This window comes from Lagopus muta, chromosome 1, assembly GCF_023343835.1.
Source record: "Lagopus muta isolate bLagMut1 chromosome 1, bLagMut1 primary, whole genome shotgun sequence".
Classification (NCBI taxonomy): domain Eukaryota; kingdom Metazoa; phylum Chordata; class Aves; order Galliformes; family Phasianidae; genus Lagopus; species Lagopus muta.
In genome coordinates, this window is record NC_064433.1 from 173,571,829 (window position 1) to 173,592,389 (window position 20,561).

A 20,561-nucleotide genomic window follows, 5' to 3' on the forward strand; every position below is an offset into this window, starting at 1 on the left:
CAGGTGTTTGAGCCTGTGATGAACACACTGGAAGATGGGAGTTACTGCAAACTGAAGTAGCCCTCTCTTATTGTCACGAGGGAGGAGGGCAGATGGGTTAGGATCTGGTCTGATCCTGTTTCTTACAACCCACATTGGGTGGCAGAGAAGAGGTTAGGTGAAGCGAGACAAAGCAAGGCAAGGCAAGATGTGGTGAGGAGTGTATGGTTTTCAGGTAGAAACTAAGACATGTGGGATCTTGACTTTTCACTGACTTGTCCATGAATGTACATATCAACACCAAAGACTAAATTGGCCTATCTAGTATTCAGGAGATCTCCAAAACAACCTCCATATTTTCCCTATTCTGGTTACTTTCCTATTCCTGAAGAGTATTTATGTCTACATTTTATGTCTACATATTTATGTGTACATTTCTCCAAAAGTTGTGATAAACTGGAATAAATGTACTGATAAGAGGGGATGGCCTTCCCTGTCACAGAATGCCAGAATAATCATAGAATCATCTTGTAGAATCACAGAATGACAGAATGGCCTGGGTTGAAAAGGACCACAATGATCATCTAGTTTCAACCCCCTGCTATGTGCAGGGTCACCAACCAGCAGACCAGGCTGCCCAGAGCCACATCCAGCCTGGCCTTGAATGCCTGCAGGGATGGGGCATCCACAGCCTCCTTGGGCGTAACCTGTTCCACTGCATCAGAAGTCACACAGTAAGTCAGTAATACTTTGTGTTATCAGTTCCCTCAAGCCAGAACCTCACAGACTTCACCACTGTCTCAGTGTGCTCTGTAAACAAGGAAGGCTCACAGTGATGTGGCTACAGCCGTATCATTTTGTGAGGTCAGCTCTCTTCTTGCATGATGCGTCTTGCAAAGGGACACTTTATGTGATCAAAAGCAATCCTAGTTGAAGCTACCCACCAAGTGTGGCTGGCTCAGAGCCATTCAGATGTGAAGGACCATTACTGACTGTTCATGTGAAACAGGTCAGCTCCTGTTCGTTGACAAAGATGTTCAAAGTGGGCTGATTGCCTGACTGCCTTGGGCTCCCCTGTTGTTTTAGATGCCTGGCATGGAAGCCTGGATAAAGCAGGGACAAGGGCTGGCCCTAATGCACTGCATGGTTATACTGCTTGTACTGAAAGTATAAGAGCTCCTCACAAGAACTGCACATTGATGCTGGCACAGAATGGATGAAATCTAAGTAGACCTTATGATCATCTTGAAACCTAATTTATTTTGTGCTCATCCTCATTTCCAGCTCTGAACTACAGTGAAAACAAATTCAAAGACTGCAAGGTGCCAGCCATTTGGGGAATGTTTTTCCAGCAAGTTGGTTGCACTTGGACAAAAGTTCAGTTCAGTGGTGCTGACGGGTCCCACAGCCATGCAGATGGCCTCATCCTGCCAGGGGAGTATTGCATGTGTAAGTGAGAGCTTTCTGTTGTAAGCCTATGTCTACTCGTGTTTAGGTGAATAATTAATATCTCCACATCTGAATGCAGCTAATGTATATTTAGCCTACAGCCTGGATATAAGAGTGGGAGACCTGCAAAGCACCACAGGATTTAGCATCTTGCTGGCACCAAGTTTATCAGGCCAGGTGCATGCCCAACTGCCAGTCTGTGTGAGTGGTTTGTGCTCCAGCCTTCCCTGACGTCGAGGTTGTCAGAGACACCCATAAGGTGCTGTCACCACGATGAAAGCACCCAGCAGCCAAGCTGCATGAGCAAGTCACCAGCTTCCATGGAATCATGCCATAGACTTGCCTTTTCTGTCCTTTTTAGTGCAGGGTTCATATTGAGGAAAATCAGGCTACAGTAGTAAATAACCTACAAAGAAATAAGATGTTAGAACATCTCCTGTGTGGGAAGTGGGAGAAAGAGCAAAGAGTGTAATCTTTGTTCCTCTGAGCCTGCCAGGCTTGGCTGTTTGCATGGGTACCACTCCTTTAAGACCCGTGATGACAAATCGCATCACATTACAGCGCAGAGCAGCACGATGTGCTGTAAGGCTCTTTCAGCTCTGCTGCAGAAACTGGAGCTGTGCAGGGTTTGTCGGCGAACTATGGCTTGCCTTCAGCTTCTCAGCTGGAGCTGGGATTCTCATCAAGCCTCTATCATAAGCTCAGTTCTTCACTTACATTACAGCTCAGCAGTTGTATTTAAAAGGCTTTAAGCTCAACAGATGTCTTCCCATGCAGGCAACATCTTGAACTGGTGCTCTGGATGTTGACCCTGGCTGCAGAGAACTATTTGGTACATGTATTTTCCTGCCAAAAGGGAAAGGCTTGAACTGAGCCAGAAAAGATTTGTACACTTTCTCAGGAGTATCTATCTCTATCACAGCTTTGGAACAGACTGTCCTGTCTGAGTGTAAAATCTCTATACTTCTATGATTTATCTCCCCTCTTCTAAGAAGCAAATGCGTGTCTAATGGCTCTTATGTCCTTTATCACCTCAGCCACCAAATAAGGCAGCTACTGCTCCACTAGATGCATAAAAAAACAGCTTGGTTTTGTGTTGCCATCATGCAGACTGCTTTTAGCTTGTTTGGAAAAGCTGCAGAAGCAGGTTAACGTTGATGTTTCTTTAATGGTTGGTGTCAACTAATAACATGGTTGATGTTGCCTAGGGGATTAGCTAGACCCTGCCATGTCTCCTGCTGCTTCTTGGTGCTCTTGGCTTGTGTATCTGCTGTAATTGCATTCCCTGTCATCAAATCAGTGTCAAGCTTTGGTCTTTCTGACACCCAGGGATCTTTCTCACAGCAAAAATAATTAAATAAAAATTAATAAAATAAATAAAATAAAATAAAATAAAATAAAATAAAATAAAATAAAAATCCTTTAACTTCTACTCATAAAACCTGCTGGTGAATTGCCCTGCACTGTGCCTGGGTGTGCAGGGCAATGAGAGCTTCTTCAGCAGAAAAAATCCTGTCCTCCTAAAAGGGATGAAATATTAATCTAAGCTGCCAGCATCAGCATTCTAGGATTTTGCTTTTTCAAAGTCATCAGGTTGAAGGGAAACATATTTTCAGCCCTTGGCCCGTCAAAAACAGAACAGTGTTGTTCTGGGAGCTGTTTGTCAGCCTGCTTTTTGATTGAACTGCTTGAATCTTATTTTCCACTTAGTCTCGAAACAGGTTGCTCTGGAGCCAGAACCTGGCAGCAGGATCACACAAACCTTGCAGGCATTGTTAGGGCTGAGTTCCTGCACAGACTGCACAGAACGCTCTCATTCTCTTTCTGCTGTTGTTTCCCCACTGTCACCAGGCAGCGTTTTCTCATTTAAATAAAAGCTGCCCATCTCGGTCTGGTCCCTGCAGTGTATTTCTCATTAGTTTTTAGGAATGTGGCCTGAGGAAGCACAGCACTTTCCGGGACAAATCCTGGCAAAAAGCCCTCTCTGCTCACCAATAAATCGAAAGCTGTGCTCCAGCACCCTCTGGCAGGGGGTGCAAACATGGCATTACTACACGGGGGAAGGAATGCTGGGAATAACAAGAAGGAACTCTGCAAGAACAGTGTTTTGGAAGCTCCTTCTGAACTACTGAGAGCACAGTGCTGTGCTGAGCAGAGCGTCCTGTTACTCAGTGCTAAAGAGCTAATGATAGCTAATGCTGAAGGGAGCAGAGTCTGCCAGCTGCCTCAGCTTTGTGACGTTACTGAGCAGCATGTGCTGCCACACGTGTGAAAGAAACTGGAAAATACCCTCAGTGAAAAAGGAAAGCCATTCTAGGATAAGAAAGAGCGCCTGTGTAAGCAGTGCAAACAGAGACAACGCTCGGCGTTCGGAAGAAGATGAAAAATCTGCAGAGGCTGCATCACTTTGCAGCACTGCCAGAGGTTGCCAACAGCTCCAGACCACACGTGGGTGATCAGATCAAACCTGAGCTGGGTATTCTTTATTTTAAATTGGATGCAGATGCCCAAAGCGGTGTGGTGGCAGGAATGGTTTTATTAGCGTGGAAAGAGGAGCTATCGATACAACTGGACATGCAGCAAAGCTCAGAGACTACATGAGCTAATCCTTACCAAGGCAGGGTGTGAAATACAAGCTGGGGTGAGTACTGAACTGAATTTGTTATGCTCAGGAACGTGTATGTACTGCTATTCGAGAAACTGTGGATTTCAGCAAAAGGGGTTGGTACTGAAGAGAGGGGAGAATGAATCGAGTGAGAAATCAGAACTGAGTGATTGGAAAGCTCTGAGAGATCCTGGGCAGACCTGGAAAAGCCCAACTCATGCATTGGGACAGGAAGGTTCCCTGCCCTCCAGCAGGGCCTGCGAGAGCAAGGCTAGGGAGGAGAAGGGGCAGAAGCACTACATTATCTGTGGCAGCGATGACTGTAGGAAAAACATATAAAAATCTCTGCTAATGGAGAGTCTAGGGTTTCCAGTAAGCATGTTGGATGGGAGGACTTTCACCGCATGCAAGAATGTCTTCTTTAGGGTGTACCTGATGCCAGATTTTTTTCTGCACTTGATGCTCTGGCTTGATCAGGTCTCTGGTAGGGCCACTCAAAGCAGCATGTTTGCTCCCATTCAGTGCTCTCTTTGGGAGACACGCTCTCCAGCCACACTGACTCTGCGTTCAGCATTCAGCAGACCAGATGTTTTACCAGGCTAACCGTCTTTTGTTTCACTTATGGGGGGAGCGATGGCGATTATCCTTGCAGGGTCTTTGAAAGAACATTTCTAGCAAACAGCTGTCAGGTATAACACTGGTAAAGCTGAAGCTGCATTTAGGGTAAGAGCTTGACACAAGGCTCCTTCATGCTCCATTTTTTTCCTACTTCTGTGACCTGGGAAGGCACTGCAGAAAGGAAAGAACCAACAAAGCAAGTCATTCGGCACCAGCTGGAGTGCTCTGCTTTAAACAGAGCAAAGCTAATGGAAGACAGCTGCAATATGCTTGTCCTACTAGACAGAAAGATCTACTGGAAAACATGTGCCCTTGTCTTCCTCAGGCAGTACCTGGGAGGTTCACGATACAGGGATGTCTGAAAAAAATGGGATGCAAATCTTATTCACGTGAAGAAACTGAAGAAGTCACTTAAGTTCTTTGTGATGCAGCTGTAAGGGCAAAAGTAGGTTTGCAGGGTAGCTGTAGGCAGAGCCTGAGGATGGATTTATCCAGAGGAGATGCTTCAGCAAAAGGGCCAAGGCATACAACTCAGAAATGGAGAAAACATTTTTAATCAGTGAGGTTGTTTAATTATGCTGGAAGCTATGTGTTATAATTTTCTCCATTATTACTTCTCATTATATTTGACTTGGGAAAAAAAGAAAAAGAACTAGGAGCTATCTCTTTAAGGGAGCCTGGCAAGAGCCAGCCAAAAAGAGCTGTGCTTGCAGAGAAGTGTCGCACAGCCCTGGGCTTTGTGAGGAGCGTATCCTGTCAGTGTCCTTTGCCGGGAGAGACTGCAGAACACACTTAGCTTTCTACTCTTTAAATGCACAAATGATGACTGCTCTGTGACTCAATTAATAGCTCCAGTGCTCCTGGCAAGCCTGTCTCCCTTGAAGGGCAAAAGCCAGCACTCTGTGACTGTTAATGCCTGCACAACGCTGCAGACTTGTACTGATTTCCATGACAAGGCACTCCAGGCCCATGGCTGCTGAACCTCCCAGCCCATCTCTGGGGCCTGCCTGCCCTCCCTGCTCGCTGTGCCAGAGCAGCGTGTCCTTGCAATGCCACCAGTCTCATCGTGTCATCAGGCAGGAACAGGGGGCTCTGCAGTGAGGGAAGGTCATAAGGCCAGCGCCTGCTTGGGGACAGCGATGTCTTTGTAGAATCTGAGCCATGCTTCAGGTCAAGGCTGTGGGCCAGGCAGTGACAGCCAGAGGGACAGGTTTTCTCTGCAGCCTGTGATGACAGAGCTCTGTTTTCACATAACGCAGCTTTGCCTTTCAAAGAGTGGTAGAATCAGGCTTATTTGAGATTAAAACACTGGATGATGTGACTATGTATCTTTGGCCTGAATTTCCTTCTGCCAGAACACAAGAAAGGAAAAGCAGTGGGGGAAAGCTGGAGAGTGAGTACTAAGTCTGCACTTCAGAGACAGCAAGGGTCCCAGAGTAAAGGGCTGATACCAGAGAGGTGTTATGACAGCCTCTGCTGTCAGAAAGGCAAATGTTTATAGAGAGACACCAGGATGATAATGTGCTCTGGAGGAACATATTAAACACTGAGAATGGGAGGGAAAGGTTGGGGAGACTGAACACAGTAACTTCTGGAAAAAAACATTAACAGACAACTACCATGACGTGTCAGAGGACTGCATCCAAAACCTGTGCACAAACTTAGAAGTGGAAAGTAAATGACTAAGAATGCCCAGAGTGTCTGAGGCTGCAGAGAAAAGGTTAAACTAAAAGAAAGGAGATTTAAATTGTTTTCACCATAAGGGTGGTGAGGCACTGGCACAGGTTGCCCAGAGAATGGTGGGTGCCCCATCCCTGGAGACACTCAAGGTCAGGCTGGATGAGGAGAGCAATGTGATGGAGCCGTAGGTGTCCCTGTTCATTGCAGGGGGTCCCTTCCTGTGGGTTGGCAGTCTTTCTGCTCAGAAGCTGACATGGCCAACACTAGGGAGACAACATTAGCCCCACTAGCACTTTCTAAATTGTTTACATGTTTTTAAGGCAACCATAACACCTGGTTTCACCAGGGTTCAGGTTTTGGGTGGCAATGGTTTTCCCCTTATATATTCGTATTGCTGTATATATTGCTTCACGCACGTCACATAGTTTCTGGTTGAAAGACAAAACCACCACCTCTAAAGAAAACAAGTCTCCAGCAGTTGCAGGGTTTGGGGTTTTCTCTTTTCTTTATCTTAATAAGTGGGATTTTGTAGGGGTTTTGTTAGAAATTTAATAGGTTTCTCCATCAGCCCAGTGGGAAATTCCATCTTGGCTGGGGAACGTGGCAAGAAATGAAGACCTCCAGATTCACAGGTTGTAACGCGGCATTAAAAACACAGCTTGAGGCTCCCACCGAAGCACCCTGCCGCCCCTCGGGGGCCGTTCCAATGCAGAGCCGCGGGAGGCCCGGAGCAGCGGGCCGGGACGCGCTGGGCCGCACGGGGGCGCCGCAGGACGGCGGCTGCGCCGCGGGGCTCCCGGGGGCCTGCCGTGCTGGGCCTCCGCCGGGCTGCGCGAATCCCGGCTTCTTTTTTCTGTTTGTTTTTAAACTTTTGATCCTTAGCATCATATGACTGCTCCTAGTTCTCGCTGTGGGCAACGAGCAAACTCTCTGTCCGCTCGTGAGATCTGCTTTTCCCTCTCATAATTCACATGTCTGTGAACGCATCTGTTGCAGAACTGGCTCTATGAAGCAGCGTGCTTGCGCTCTTTGCAGCTGGGGTCGTTTCGGTGGTAATAACCGGGAGGCATTACTTTTGGAGCCACCGATGGAGCTTTGGTTGCCTCGTCACTTCTCCTGAGCTCCATCGGGGTTATGATGAACGGCGGACTGGACTCAGAAATCACTGTGAAGCTACAGGTGCAGCCTTGTTTAACGTAGGAAATCAGGGAGCCACCATCCCTGGAGGTGTTCAGGAGCCGTGTGGATGTGGCACTGAGGGATGTGGTCAGTGGGCACGGTGGGCATGGGCTGACAGTTGGTCTGGATGAGCTTCAGGGTCCTTTCCAACCTTAACTTTGTGATTCTATCTTCTTCCAGTCATCTCTTGCTGAAACTCAACAGCTTGATCCCATTTAGCCATTCCCTAAAAGTGCATCATTCCCTGCTTATCCTGTCCTTGGGACAGATAAAAAAGAAAACTGAGATAAAGCAAGAAGAAAATAGAATAAGTTGAGTCAAAATCATCTGGGAAAGGATGGTAGAACAGAAAAATGGGATGGTGTTAGAAGCCTTTTGTTATAAAGATCTAGTCCTCTAATGTACCTTAAATATTGGGAATGAATATGACTGTCAATACACAAGAGTTTACTGTTCCAGTAGCAAACTCAAGAATAAAGGGATGTAGTACCACACTGGCTTATCCCCACAAGTAAAAGGGCAGCTATCTTGGGTGTCATTTTTTTCTTAGTTAACATTTAATGTAAGACCCAGTTACAGTAAGTAATTGTGTATTGGGCTTTTGATAGGAGTTAAACACGGAGGACCATGAGGACACATCAGTGGCAGAAAATCTTTCTGGAATTTACATGCTAAACAAGGGAAAAAAAAACTAATGAGGAAGTTCTCCTGAGTTACCTGGATGAAAGACTGGCTCCGGAAGGATGCTAGGTGTAAACAGTGTATGGGAACGGATAAAGGGGTCAGTCGGTCTAGGCAACTGAATCTTCAGGGTCAGAAAACGTAAGAATTCAGCAGTAAGTGCCAAAAGTCAAGCTGCGTTAGGCCTTGAAAAGATCTGTAAAGATAATGCTGGAAGCTTTGGTAACTGTATAAATAAAAACCAAATAAAAAAGGAGGAAATAGGGCTGCTTTGTACAGAGTGGGAGGCTGAGATCAAACACAGTATTTGGATCACATTTAGATCAAGGGCGAGGAGATCCAAGAGGGTATGCAAGGCTGTTATGGCAGGATGTTAATTCGGCTCTGGGAACAAAACCCACAGTGCTGAGGAAGATGCTTTAAGTCCTTTGTCTAGTAAATGAAAGCAACATTCCCAAGATTTGAATCTACCATAACCTGTACAGTGCTTCAGCTGCACCCAAAGAAATTCTGAAGAGATCTGTTCCAAACTCTGTCTTGTGTGCTTCTAGGTCTGTAACAAAGTGTCTCCCTCCCTGACTTTTGTACATAAAACATGGTTAAGCCCAAGATCATGTTTAGTAGTTCCTGATCCAAGGACTGTTTGTGCAAGACAACAGCCAGCAATGCCTGGGCACGGTCTGTGGGATAACATGGGTCTGCTCTTCCCAGTGAGATGATGACCATCTTGTTCTTGACTTGTTTTGGAACAGTGTATTAAGCGATACACCTTCTGAGATCTTAATGATGGAGACCTTTCTGAGAACATCTTGGATGATCTCTTTAAAGTACTGGTAGGGGCCGTTAATAACTACAAAACCCAAACTGGTAGGAATCTTCCACATGGTGTATTCTGGGCTTCTTGAATATAACTTAACCTTCGGCCCTTCTCAAATTAATGTGCTCTGAATTCACTTGTTCATACTTGTTCTGGTTGTTCTCTGATTGCACCTGGTATAACTAGGTCTTGAGTACTCATAGGAAGCTGGGACCATATCATCAGATGGCATCTGAGCTAATCAGCCTCCACTTGGAAGCAGCACTTGGACCACTGCTCTCATTGAATTTAGAGGCCTTAAACAAAATTGCTTGCTAGGCTGTTGAGTGCTTCTTTAGATTTTGTCTTAAATTGCCAAAGTTTCCAGCAAGGGCATTGAGAAGGGCAAACCAGTATTGTTGTTAGGAGCAGGAATGCACACAATCTGTGATGAAACTGTTAGAAGACAACCCACTGATTCTGATGTACACCAGCTGAAATACAGATTGTCTCCATCCCAGAACTGTGAAAAGATCTGAGCATGTAACAGAAAATCTGGAAATAAAGATTTCTGTTAAAGATTTTTTAAATTAGAGGTTGCACAACACAACCGAATGAGTAGCAGGGGGTGGGAAATGGGATGGGATTCAGATATTAGCAGTAGAGAAGATATTAAGACACAGATGAATGAAAAACTGTACAAAGATGTGGTTTTAAATGAAAACTGGAATGTAGAGGCAAATAAGATTTCAAAAGGAGATCATGTGGTGTATTTGATTAAAGGACATAACTTTATAGACAAGAAAAATGCAGCTTTTCTAATCTCCTTTGACTTCAGTTAAGTGATATAGTGCTGTCTTGGAAACTGGTTGGACTGAAGAAAGGGTTAGTACATGAATTAAGTGGTATGGAAGGTAAAAAGCAGCAAGGGACTAACGAGAGGAAGATGGCATTAACAGTGTTGGAAGAGGACTACCAACATGGCATTAACAGTGTTGGAAGAGGACTACCAACCTGGAAGATACTAATGGAGTTCCTATGAGATCTACCTTGGGTCCAGTTTTTTCTTTTAATGCATTTAGCACCAAAAAAATAAAACCCAACAAGAAACTTCTTAACTGAGTGTATTAACTTTCTTAGGTCAAAGCTGGGAGATAGCAGAAGGTGAATGCCTTGGAGTTTATTATGGCAATTCTATTAGTTTGACTGGAAGGAAATGAAATAGCATGAAACCTAGCTGGAATTGTGCTTATTATTTTTATTAGTATAGCGCCTGAAGACTTGGTACTATGATGTGGTTGTTTTGGGTTCTGTACACAGCAGCTGTCTCCTCCAAGATGCCTGAAGCTGTATCTATACCATAAGAAATGGAGAGAGTCTTTGGGCCTGAGGCTAGCTGACTGTCTGGCTCATGTCCACCCACATCTTGGACTATCCCTCTCTGTGGAGTGTGGATGGAGGGACCCAAAACAGAGCCAAGAAGTGAACTAATAAGTGAGTGGTGTGAAAATGCCCACGGTTCAGTTCCTGAATTTATGCCCATGCCCTTTTTTTAATAGCATAGCTGTATCATTAGAGACAACAAATAGCTTCAGATAGATGGGGATGGTAAGTAAACAAGCAGACAGTATCTGTTAGAGAAGATGGTGAACTCAATACACTTACAGCCTCCCTTCTCCAGTTATCTCAATAATGACTATAAAGGACAGGCTTAAAATAGGAAAGAGAAAGTGACTCTGGTGACCTCTTTCATGCTAAAAAAGGAAAACTGGGTATGCTAGTTGGTGAATTTCCCACGTTGGTAACCGAGAATGGCACCATGGGGAACTGGAGGTGGAAATGGGTTTTAAATACTGAATAGGTTATGGATGCCTGAAAAGCCTTGTGCAGTATGGAGCAGCAGATGTGAAGAGAGCTAATGAAGGATGGTGAAGAGAGAAACTTGTGGTGTGCACCAAGCTAGGAAGGGGAATATTTTTGCAATATGTTGGGTAGATGTGAGCAGAGTGCAACAGAGTTTGTCAAAGCATGCTAAAGGGAGTTAGAGTAACCAAGCCACAAGAAAGGAAAACAGAAGTCTAAGGAGCTGAACCTGTCACGGGCTTCCATTCATCCCAACCACAAGAAAATAAAATCCATCATTAGTCATTCGGTCCAGGAATGCGAGGAACACCAACACTTTCCACCTTCACACAGACATGCTTTAAACAGCAGTGCATATTGTAAAGCACAAAATGCATTTTGTACGGTTTTCCAGTTTCCTAACACAAAGTTCTACCTGCAGCCTGTTTGTGTGATCTGGGAACAACTGATTTAAACTGGTTTTTTTCTTCACATTCAGTTGAAACTTGTCACAGTACCAGTATAGATGAGGAGGCAAACCAGGGCTGGAAGAACTTTCTGTAGCTAAAATAATTTAGTTCATTATAAAACACAGTTTTGGCCAATGTAAAGTTGTTCCTATGCATAATTCTGGGCTGAAAGTGATTTAGGAGTTGAGATACAGAGAAACAAAATCCAAAATCTCTCTCTTTCACCTGTAACACAAGAATTATTTGAGATCCTGAAGGTGGACAGATCTATCTGAGGTTGATTTCAACCAATATTTAGAACCTTGGGGCTGAACCTCACTGGGGGAATGTTTTGTCACTGAAGCTGAAGTTAGAGATGCATTTTGCTTGGCTTTACTATTCTTTACAAAAGAAAACAAAACAACAAAAAAAATCATATCTCTTTTTGTTCCCTGTGAATCAAATAAATTGTGAGAGTTATATTTACTTGCTTATTTGCTTAGGAAAAGATACGATAGAATTTAATTCTTTCCCAGCCATGGGGGAGGAGGGTTTCTGATAAATAGGAGGAGGATAAATGCCCAGCTTAGCAGAATGGATAAATCCTCTAATATAACTTGCAAATTTAGGCTGAGAAACATTCAGCAGATACTTAATGCTTGGTTCAGTGGAGGCAGGGAGCGTCTCTTCAGGTGTTAAAATGAACGTGTCATCCACTTAGCTATAAATCACAGCTATGGCATGTTCCCAGCAGATGTTACACGGCCATTCTGAGGTGCCCTGCTCTCCAGCACACAGAAGGGCAGTGTGACAACGGAGGTGTGGAGAGTGTGCAATGGACTGTGAGGGTCTTTCTGCCTTGGGGCATGGCTTGTCAGGAGCCAGCTGCACTGGTGCAAGGGAAAAAATATCTGGTCCTGTCCTCCAAATGAATGAGATACTGAGAGACTCAATGATTGAAGAATGGGATCCAGCAGGTGATTAGCTGGAGTTTCCTGCTGTGTGTGAGATGTGATAAGTGCAACGTGACTCAGAGGATGTCAACAGTAATACAAGTAACTATGGTAAAACTACATAGATATACAGTTTATTATTACAGCTGTACAGTCTTTCATAGTTTATTTCTGGTTTTTGTGGAATTAAAGAAGCAATTCAAAATTCACTAAAAACAAAACAAAACAGAAAAAAATGGCACCAAAATTTCCTGGAATGAAAACCAAACCAATGCTTTGCAATGCATTGAAAGTCCATTCCAGTGCAGCCTATTCCTCAACATCTTTATGAAGGTACAACAAAGGACAGCATATGTATGTTACAGACGCTGTGTTTTTCCCAAGCAAGTTGTCCTTGCATTTCTCCGTACCCTTTGGCATTTCTGGGGGTACCCTTTTCAGTGCTTTGCCTGTCAGTGATATCATTTCACAGCTTGGAAAATGCTGAATGACTTTGCCAGAAACAATGATCTTTCAAGAGTAGAACGAACAAAAGACTTTTTTATCTCCAGCACTTTTAGAAAGCACAAATCACATGAATTACACTAACAATTTCCAATAAAATCATGGCCTGTTTCCCCCCAAACCAACAAAAGAATTTGAAGGAAGTCCGCTACACCCATTTAATCCTAATGGAGAAAAAAAAGAGAGAAGATGAATGAGAGAGGTAGTCCAAGCACATTAGCAGGTGAAAGAACAACTTTGTTAAGAATGGGTCTGACCCAAAGCGGCAACAGGATGTTAGCTTTGGTTATTTTAAGAAAAGATTACAGAGAAAAGGGTGGGATTGAGGGTGGTGGCTTCAGATAAAAATTGGCTATGAATGAGTTCAAAAAGCCTCATGTTGTACCACCACCCCCCACAGCTTTGTCCGAGTGCATTCCAAAATGTCCCTTTAGATTTGTAGTACAACTATGAACACGCATAATGCACACTTCTTTCCATTTTACTATGTGGCATCTCTTGTTTTTAGCATTACAGGGATAAAATTTGGCTGAGGAGACTGTAAAATTTAGTGTTTGATTCAAAGCTGACCTCTTGGCCTAGCTCTTGTTGCATCGCCTTTGTTTGATGTGTTTCCTTTTATTCCTGGGTCATTGAACTAATGCTAAATTCATCGATGCCCAAGCAGAGAAGAAAGCAATGGAATAAACCAGAAAGCACGAGAGCATCACTCTGGCCATGACAGGAAAGACAATCTTCTTAGTGACAGGGAAATATCCATTCATAATTATTTTTCAGTGATTTTATTTGTCAAAGCTTATTATTGTAAGGCTTGCTTACTTGGAAAGGAGCAAATCGCCCTTGCAGCTAAGCAAGAGAAGGGAGACACAGAAAGTTCATCAAGGTTCATTTGGCTTACAATGCATATTACAAACAGGTACCTTTTAAAACTGCTTTAAAAACTCATCTTACCTGTCACTAGGACGCATCACTGAGCCTGCTGTTAATTAAAAACATCAGGGCAACTCACCTTACATCCCCAGGTGTGAATGGGAAGTCAGAGGGTGGAATTCTGCCCTTCAGCCCATGGACTCACCTGTAGCTAAATTGATCTTCTCTGCAACCCACTGTGGAGCCTAGGGGACAGAGGCTTCTGTCACAGGTGGAAAATACTTATCTAATGCCTACAGAGTGGCGCTTGGCAGGCCTGCCACCAGAGCATACCAAGAAAGGCATTTATGAGAGAACATTTACCAGGAAGATTCAGATGTCATGAGAACTGGGAGTCACCACCTGGAGTAATGATACCACAGCATTTTGGTTCTTTCAAAGACAGTATCGGTTCCAATACTTCTTTCTGGCACAGTTAACTCTAATTTGGAAAAAGGAAAATCCAACCTTGCACACTGCTCTTGGAAAGCAAGGGAGCCCTGTTTCATCTTCTGAGCATAGAAAGTGGGTGCAGCTTCTGGATCCTCCTCTCTTGCTCTTATGTTTTACCTCCAGGACACAAGCTGTACACAGCTTTGAAGGCTGCATGTCTTTTTCCTGGAGAGCAGCTCCTACTTCCTTTCTGTGGCACCATGCAGTGGTGTCTGCGTGTGTGTGCTCATGGAAAGGAACGAGTGCAGTTGTGCTGTAGCCATGAGGGTTTTCCACTCAGATGATGATCAGAGAGCACAGCCTGAGGTGATGCCTTGGCAAAACCAAAGCTGATGAAAATCCCATGCAGCTCTGGAGCCTCTCATATTTTTCCCTGTTATCCATTCTTGCAGCTCCGCGTTTGTCTAGACAAATTCTGCAGGAAGTGTCCAACCACTTAGTCACCTTATGTCTGTCCATCTCACTTTTGTACTGTGGCTTGGTAGTAGACAAGTCATAGAGTCGCAGAATCATAGAATTACAGAATGGCTTGTGTTGGAAGAGACAGCAAAGATCATCTAGTTCCAAACCCCAGCCCTGATAGGGTTGCCAACCACTGAATCAGGCACTAGATCAGGTTGTCCAGGACGCATTGAACCAGGCCTTGAACGCCTCCAGGGATGGAGCACCCACAGATTCTCTGGGCAGCCTGCTAAGTCCTGTATTGGTAATCATCTTCCCTTATTTTCACACGTGTAGGCCACATCTGTGCTCTTTTGTTAAAAACAGGACTGGGGCATGTCCCTACACACTGTACAGTGAGCAGCCATATTCTCTGCTCTTACATTAGAAATTAAGCTTGTCCAAGCCAGAAAATGCTTATGGAATAGAACGGTTAATGTCCACACTAGCAAACTGCATTACTCTCCAACCCAGGGTAGAGGTATTTAAACAGAGACTGTTTACAGGTTTGTGCTAACACCTCTTGTATCTAAGATACAATAACACCTCTTGTATTTGCAGCAATGTTGGTATGAGTCAAAACTGTGCCATGGACCTTTAAATTATTTAGCAAGAGGACATTCAGAGAAGGGCAACAAAGCTGGTGAGGGGTCTGGAGCACAGGCCTTATGAGGAGTAGCTGAGGGAGCTGGGATTGTTCAGTCCGGAGAAGAGGAGGCTCAGGGGAGACTTTATCACTCTCTAAAGCTATCTGAAGGGAGGTTGTAGTGAGCTGGGGGTCAGCCTCTTTTCACATGTAAGTAATGATTGGATGAGAGGGAATGGCCTCAAATTGCATTAAGGGAGATTCAGGTTGGATGTTAGGAAATACTACTTCTCTGAAAGAGTGGTCTGGTGTTGGAATGGGCTGCCAGGGAGGTGGTGGAGTCACTGAACCTGGAGGTGTGTAAGGAACATCTAGACTTTGTGTTCAGGGACATGGTTTAGTGAGAACTATTGGTGATGAGTGGACAGTTGGACTGGATGATCTTGTAGTTCTTTTCCAACCTTGGTGGTTCTATGATTCTATGACCAAGTTCCATCACTGTTCCCCAGAACAATCAGCTCACAAGTATAGATGAGGCGAATACCACACTATTAGTGATGCCTGGCACTGTTTTGGCCCAGGGCAAATATCACATGCATAGGCATGCCATCGTGGAAGGTGGTACGGGTAGGGACTGTTCTGTGCGTAGCTGAGATGCGATCATGTCTTTCTTGGGTGTGAGTCACCTGGTGTACTCTGGGTGGCTTCCTCAGAATGAGACAAGGAAGTTCAAGGAGGGCACTGCATGAAGTATCTTCTGTAAAGTGGATGATCAAGTCACGACTTTCCAGATTAGAAAGAAAGATCTATGGTAGAGATATGTGTGAGAAAGACATAAAAATCAGCAAAGAAATAGCAGTCAGAGGTCCACTGTCTTTGTCAGCGCAGGAAGAGGAAAACTAGCAAGTAGCAGGTTCAAAGGAAACAAAACATTGTATTTGAAGCTATGTGTGGCAACATAGTGGAATTGTATCTCACAGGATGTTGTAAATGCTAACATTTTGCAAGGGATCAATGGAATGTGGAGAATGTAATGGAAATGAAGAACATCAAGGATATTATATGTACTATATACAAAGATATCATTTCTGTCTCAGTTGGAATTGCTGGAGATAAAAAGAGTGTTCTAAGGAAATGTCTTAATGTGTTTGCTTTATCCTAGTTTCCTGACAAGTCTCAGGACAAGTCTCCTGACAACCCTCTGGACCAGCACATCAGTCTGCATCAGATGTGTCCAACCTGCAGCCTGCAAGCTGCAAAGCTGCACACAGCCTGGGACAGCCAATAATGCAATCCCACAAGAACATAAACTTTTAACATTATTACATGATTTTTTAGTGACAACTTTAATCCAGGGCTGCATGGGGATGGTTGACCGCTCAGCATGGCAGGCAAGCTGAGACAGAAAACACGTATAGGGGCCCACAGCCTTTCTGGGCTGACATTTGCACCCTGACCGACCTCCTGAGGAGCAGAGAGCTGCCCAGACCTTCAGCCGTGGGAAGATCTGGAATCTGGAAATCACACGAGGGATTGAGGTAGGTGAGGGGTGGTGTGGGTGCAGGTGTGCCCAACTTGATGATTTTTCTGAGCAGCTGAACAGGCTGTGAGAGGAAGCTGCCAGGCTGAGAGGTATTCAGCAGTCTGAGAGATTGATGCCTGGTATGGTGTGGCGGTGTGGGCAGACAGACTGCCCTGTCTTGGGGCCCAGCCAGGGAAGGAAGATAAGCAGGCTTCCCACCTGACAGAGAGCAAACACGTGCAGGGTGAGGGAGGCTGAACCTTCGTCTCTGCATGGGGCAAAAGGAGAAGCCTCTGCATTGCTCCTGAAGTCCCACTAACCAAGAGATTTCAAGCTCTGGTGTGGGAGAGAAAAGAAGGTATGGATAGAGGCTCAGAACCAGAAAGGAACGGACACATTAAAAAGGTCTAAATGCTTAAAAGAGGCAAAGGATCTTAGTAATTGGAGACCCTTTGCTGAGAGGTACTGAGGTGCCCATCTGCAGCCCGGATAACCTCTCTATAGAGGTTTGCTGACCTGCCAGGGACCTGCATTTGGGACATCACAAAGAGAATATTGGGTATGATGAAGCGAGATTATTACAATCCTCTCCTGTTCTTTGAAGCTGGGTCACATGAGGCTGCAACCAGGAAATTACAAAATATCAAAAGAAGACTTATGTCTGTTGGGAAGATGTTGAAAAGATATGGAGCACAGGTAGTGTTCTCAGTCCTCCCAGTTGGAGACTGGGATACTGGCAGGACAGGGAGAACAGATCGGTTGAATGACTGCATGGTGGTACCATACCAAAGACTATGGGTTCTATGATTTAGGTAGGACACACCTTCAACAAACCAGGAAAGCTGATGTGGGATTCAACACAACTGTCCAGGAGGGGCAAGAATACACTTGGCAGAAAGCTGGCTGGGTTCATCACCAGGGCTTTAAATGAGAGCTCTAAGGGAGGGGGTGTACTGCTGTGTGACAGAGAGCCAGGAAACAGTCACTTTAGGAAGCAGTGGGGGAAAACTACAGATTTGTCCCAGAGGTTTGTGGGAGGGCTCCGCTAGGAAAGTAATGCGTCCAAAAGCCCAGCTGAAGTGCCTCTGTACCAGTGCACATGATGTGGAAATAAGCAGGAGGAGCTGGAAACCATGGTGCACTTGGAAAACTGTGATCTTGTTGCTATCACATAAACAAGGTGGGATGATTCACACAAGTGGAATACCACCATTGAGGGCTATAAGGTTTTTGGAAGGGATAGGCAAGGTAGCAGGGGTGGGAGAATTGGCCTCTATATTAAAAAGTGGATAGACTGCGAGGAGTTCCCTCTGAGAAACAGTCAGGAACAGGAAGAGAGCCTGATGGGTTAACACTAGGGACCGGATCAATAAAGGGCTGCTGCTGGTTGGGGTCTACTACAGGCCATCTGATTAAAGGGAACCTGTTGGCTAGGCTTTCTTGCTTCAGCTGCAAAAGGCATTGCTCTCATCCTGATGAGGGATTCCAGCTACCTAGATATCTTCTGAGAAAACCAGACAATGAGCTACAAGCGATCCAGGAGACTCCTGGAGTACATCAATGATAACTTTCTGGTTCAGGTATTGGACAGACCGACAAGAGGTGAAGTGTTGCAGTGCAGAGGAGATCATTAAGGGATATCAAGATTGGAAACAGCTGCAGCGACCATGCCCTGGTTGAGTTCATGATCTTGAGGAATGTGGGCCTGGCAAATAGTGGAGTCAGGACCCTGAACTCAGGAGAGTGAACTTCAGTCTGTTTCTCATATTGCTGGATGAGATCCCCTTGGGAGGCTGTCCTTAAGAGACAAAGGAGTGGAGAAAGGATGCCTTTCTGTGAGAGCAAGCTCTCCATTGCTCAGAATAAGAAAGCAGGTCAAGGAGGAAGGAAACAGGCATGACTTGGCACAGATCTACTTGTAAAACTGAGGGAAAAGAAGGACGTGTACAGGCAGCAGAAACAAGGGCATGTCACCTGGGAAAAATACAGGGATGCTGCTGGACATACAGATATGGGATTAGGAAAGCCAAGGCACAGGTGGAACTGAACTTTGCAAGGAATATTAAAAACAACCAGAAGGAATTCTACAGGTACACTGGTCAGAAGAGGTAGGCCAGAGAGAGCATATCTCCTCGGATAAGTGAGGGAGAAGAACTGGCTACAACAGGTAAGGAAAAGGCTGAGGTACTCAATGTGTTCTTTGTCCCAGTCTTCACTGACAACAAGGACTCATACTTCTTACATCCCAGAACCTCCCATCCCTGAAACTTTTGGTGGGAACTGGGAGAGCAAACTCCCCCCACTACAAGGACAGAGCAAGTATGAGACTGCCTCACGAGACTGAGTCTTTACAAGCCTATGGGGCCAGACAACATTCATCCCAGGGTCCTAAGGGAGATGGCTGATGTGGCTGAGCCACTCTCCATCAGTTTTGAAAAGTTGTAGCTGTCATGCAAAGTCCCTGGGAACTGGAAAAAGGGAAATATCACTCCCTTTTATAAGAAAGGGAGGAAGAAGGACCCAGGGAACTACAAGCTTGTGAGCCTCACCTCCATGCCTGTGAAGATCATGAAAAAGATCCTCCTGGAAGAGATGTTAAGACACATGAGAGATGAGCAGGTGATCCAAGACAACTAGTATGGCTTCACCAAGGGAAGGTCATGCCTGACCAATATGGTGGCCTTCTCTGATGGAGTGATAGCATCAGAGGACAAAGGGAAGGCAACTGATGTCATCAGTAGACTTGTACAAGCCTTTGACATGGTCCCCCACCACACCCTTATCTCTAAATTGAAGAGAGATGGATTTGATGGGTGGACTATTTGGTGAATAAGGAATTGGCTGGAAAGTCACAGCTGGAGGGTTGTGGTTAATGGCTCTATGTCCAGATGGAGGTTGGTGATGAGTCGTGTCCCCCAGAGATCTGTCTTGGAACTGGTACTCTTTAACATCTTTATCAATGACATAGATGGTGGGATCGAGTGCACCCTCAGTAAGTTTGCTGATGACACCAAGCTCAGTGGTGCATTTGATATGGCAGAAGGAAGGGATGACATCCAGAAGGACCTTGATAAACTAAAATGGTGGGTCCAATGAATCTAATGAGGTTCAACAAAATCAAGTGCAGAGTGTTGCACTAGGGTCAGGATGATCCCAGATATGTTTACAGATTGGGAGAAAAACTCATTGAGAGTCCTGTGCCCCCAGCACAGGAAAGGTGTTGAGCTTTTGGAGAGCGTCCAGAGGACGGACACAAAAATGGTCAAAGGAGTGGAGTATCTCTCCTATGAAGGTAGGCTGAAGGAGCTGATCTTGTCCAATCTGGAGAAGACTCTGGGGATGCCTCATTACAGCCTTCCAGTATTTAAAGGGAGATTATAAATAGGAGGGAAATCAGCTTTCTATGCGGGTAGATAATGACAGTACAAGGAGAAATGGTTTCAAAGGGAGAGAAGATTTAGATTAGATGTCAGGGGAAGTTTTTCTCTGTGAGAGTGGTGAGGTGCTAGAATAGATTGTCCAGAGCAGTCATGGATGACCCTATCCCTGGAGGTGTGTAAAGCCAGTTTGGATGGGGCCCTGGGCAACCTAACTGAGTACCTGATCTAAAGGTTGGTGATCATCTCCTTTGGGAGTTTTCCAGTGAACCTTTATCCTTGGAAAGGGTATTTATTACTGAATCGTGACCAACACGTTTCTTGGGTGATCTGAAAACTGGTCAGTGGCAGCTATATCCTCTGCCTTACACAATACACCAGGTAAATAGAAGAAATAGTAAAATCTAGCAAAAGAAATTTGCAGAGTAAAGCTGCTAATTTCAAATATTATGCTTTGGTGATAGATGAAAGTATTGATGCTACAGATGTGGCTCAATTTGCTGCTTTCATTAGAGGTATTGATGATTAATATGTCGTT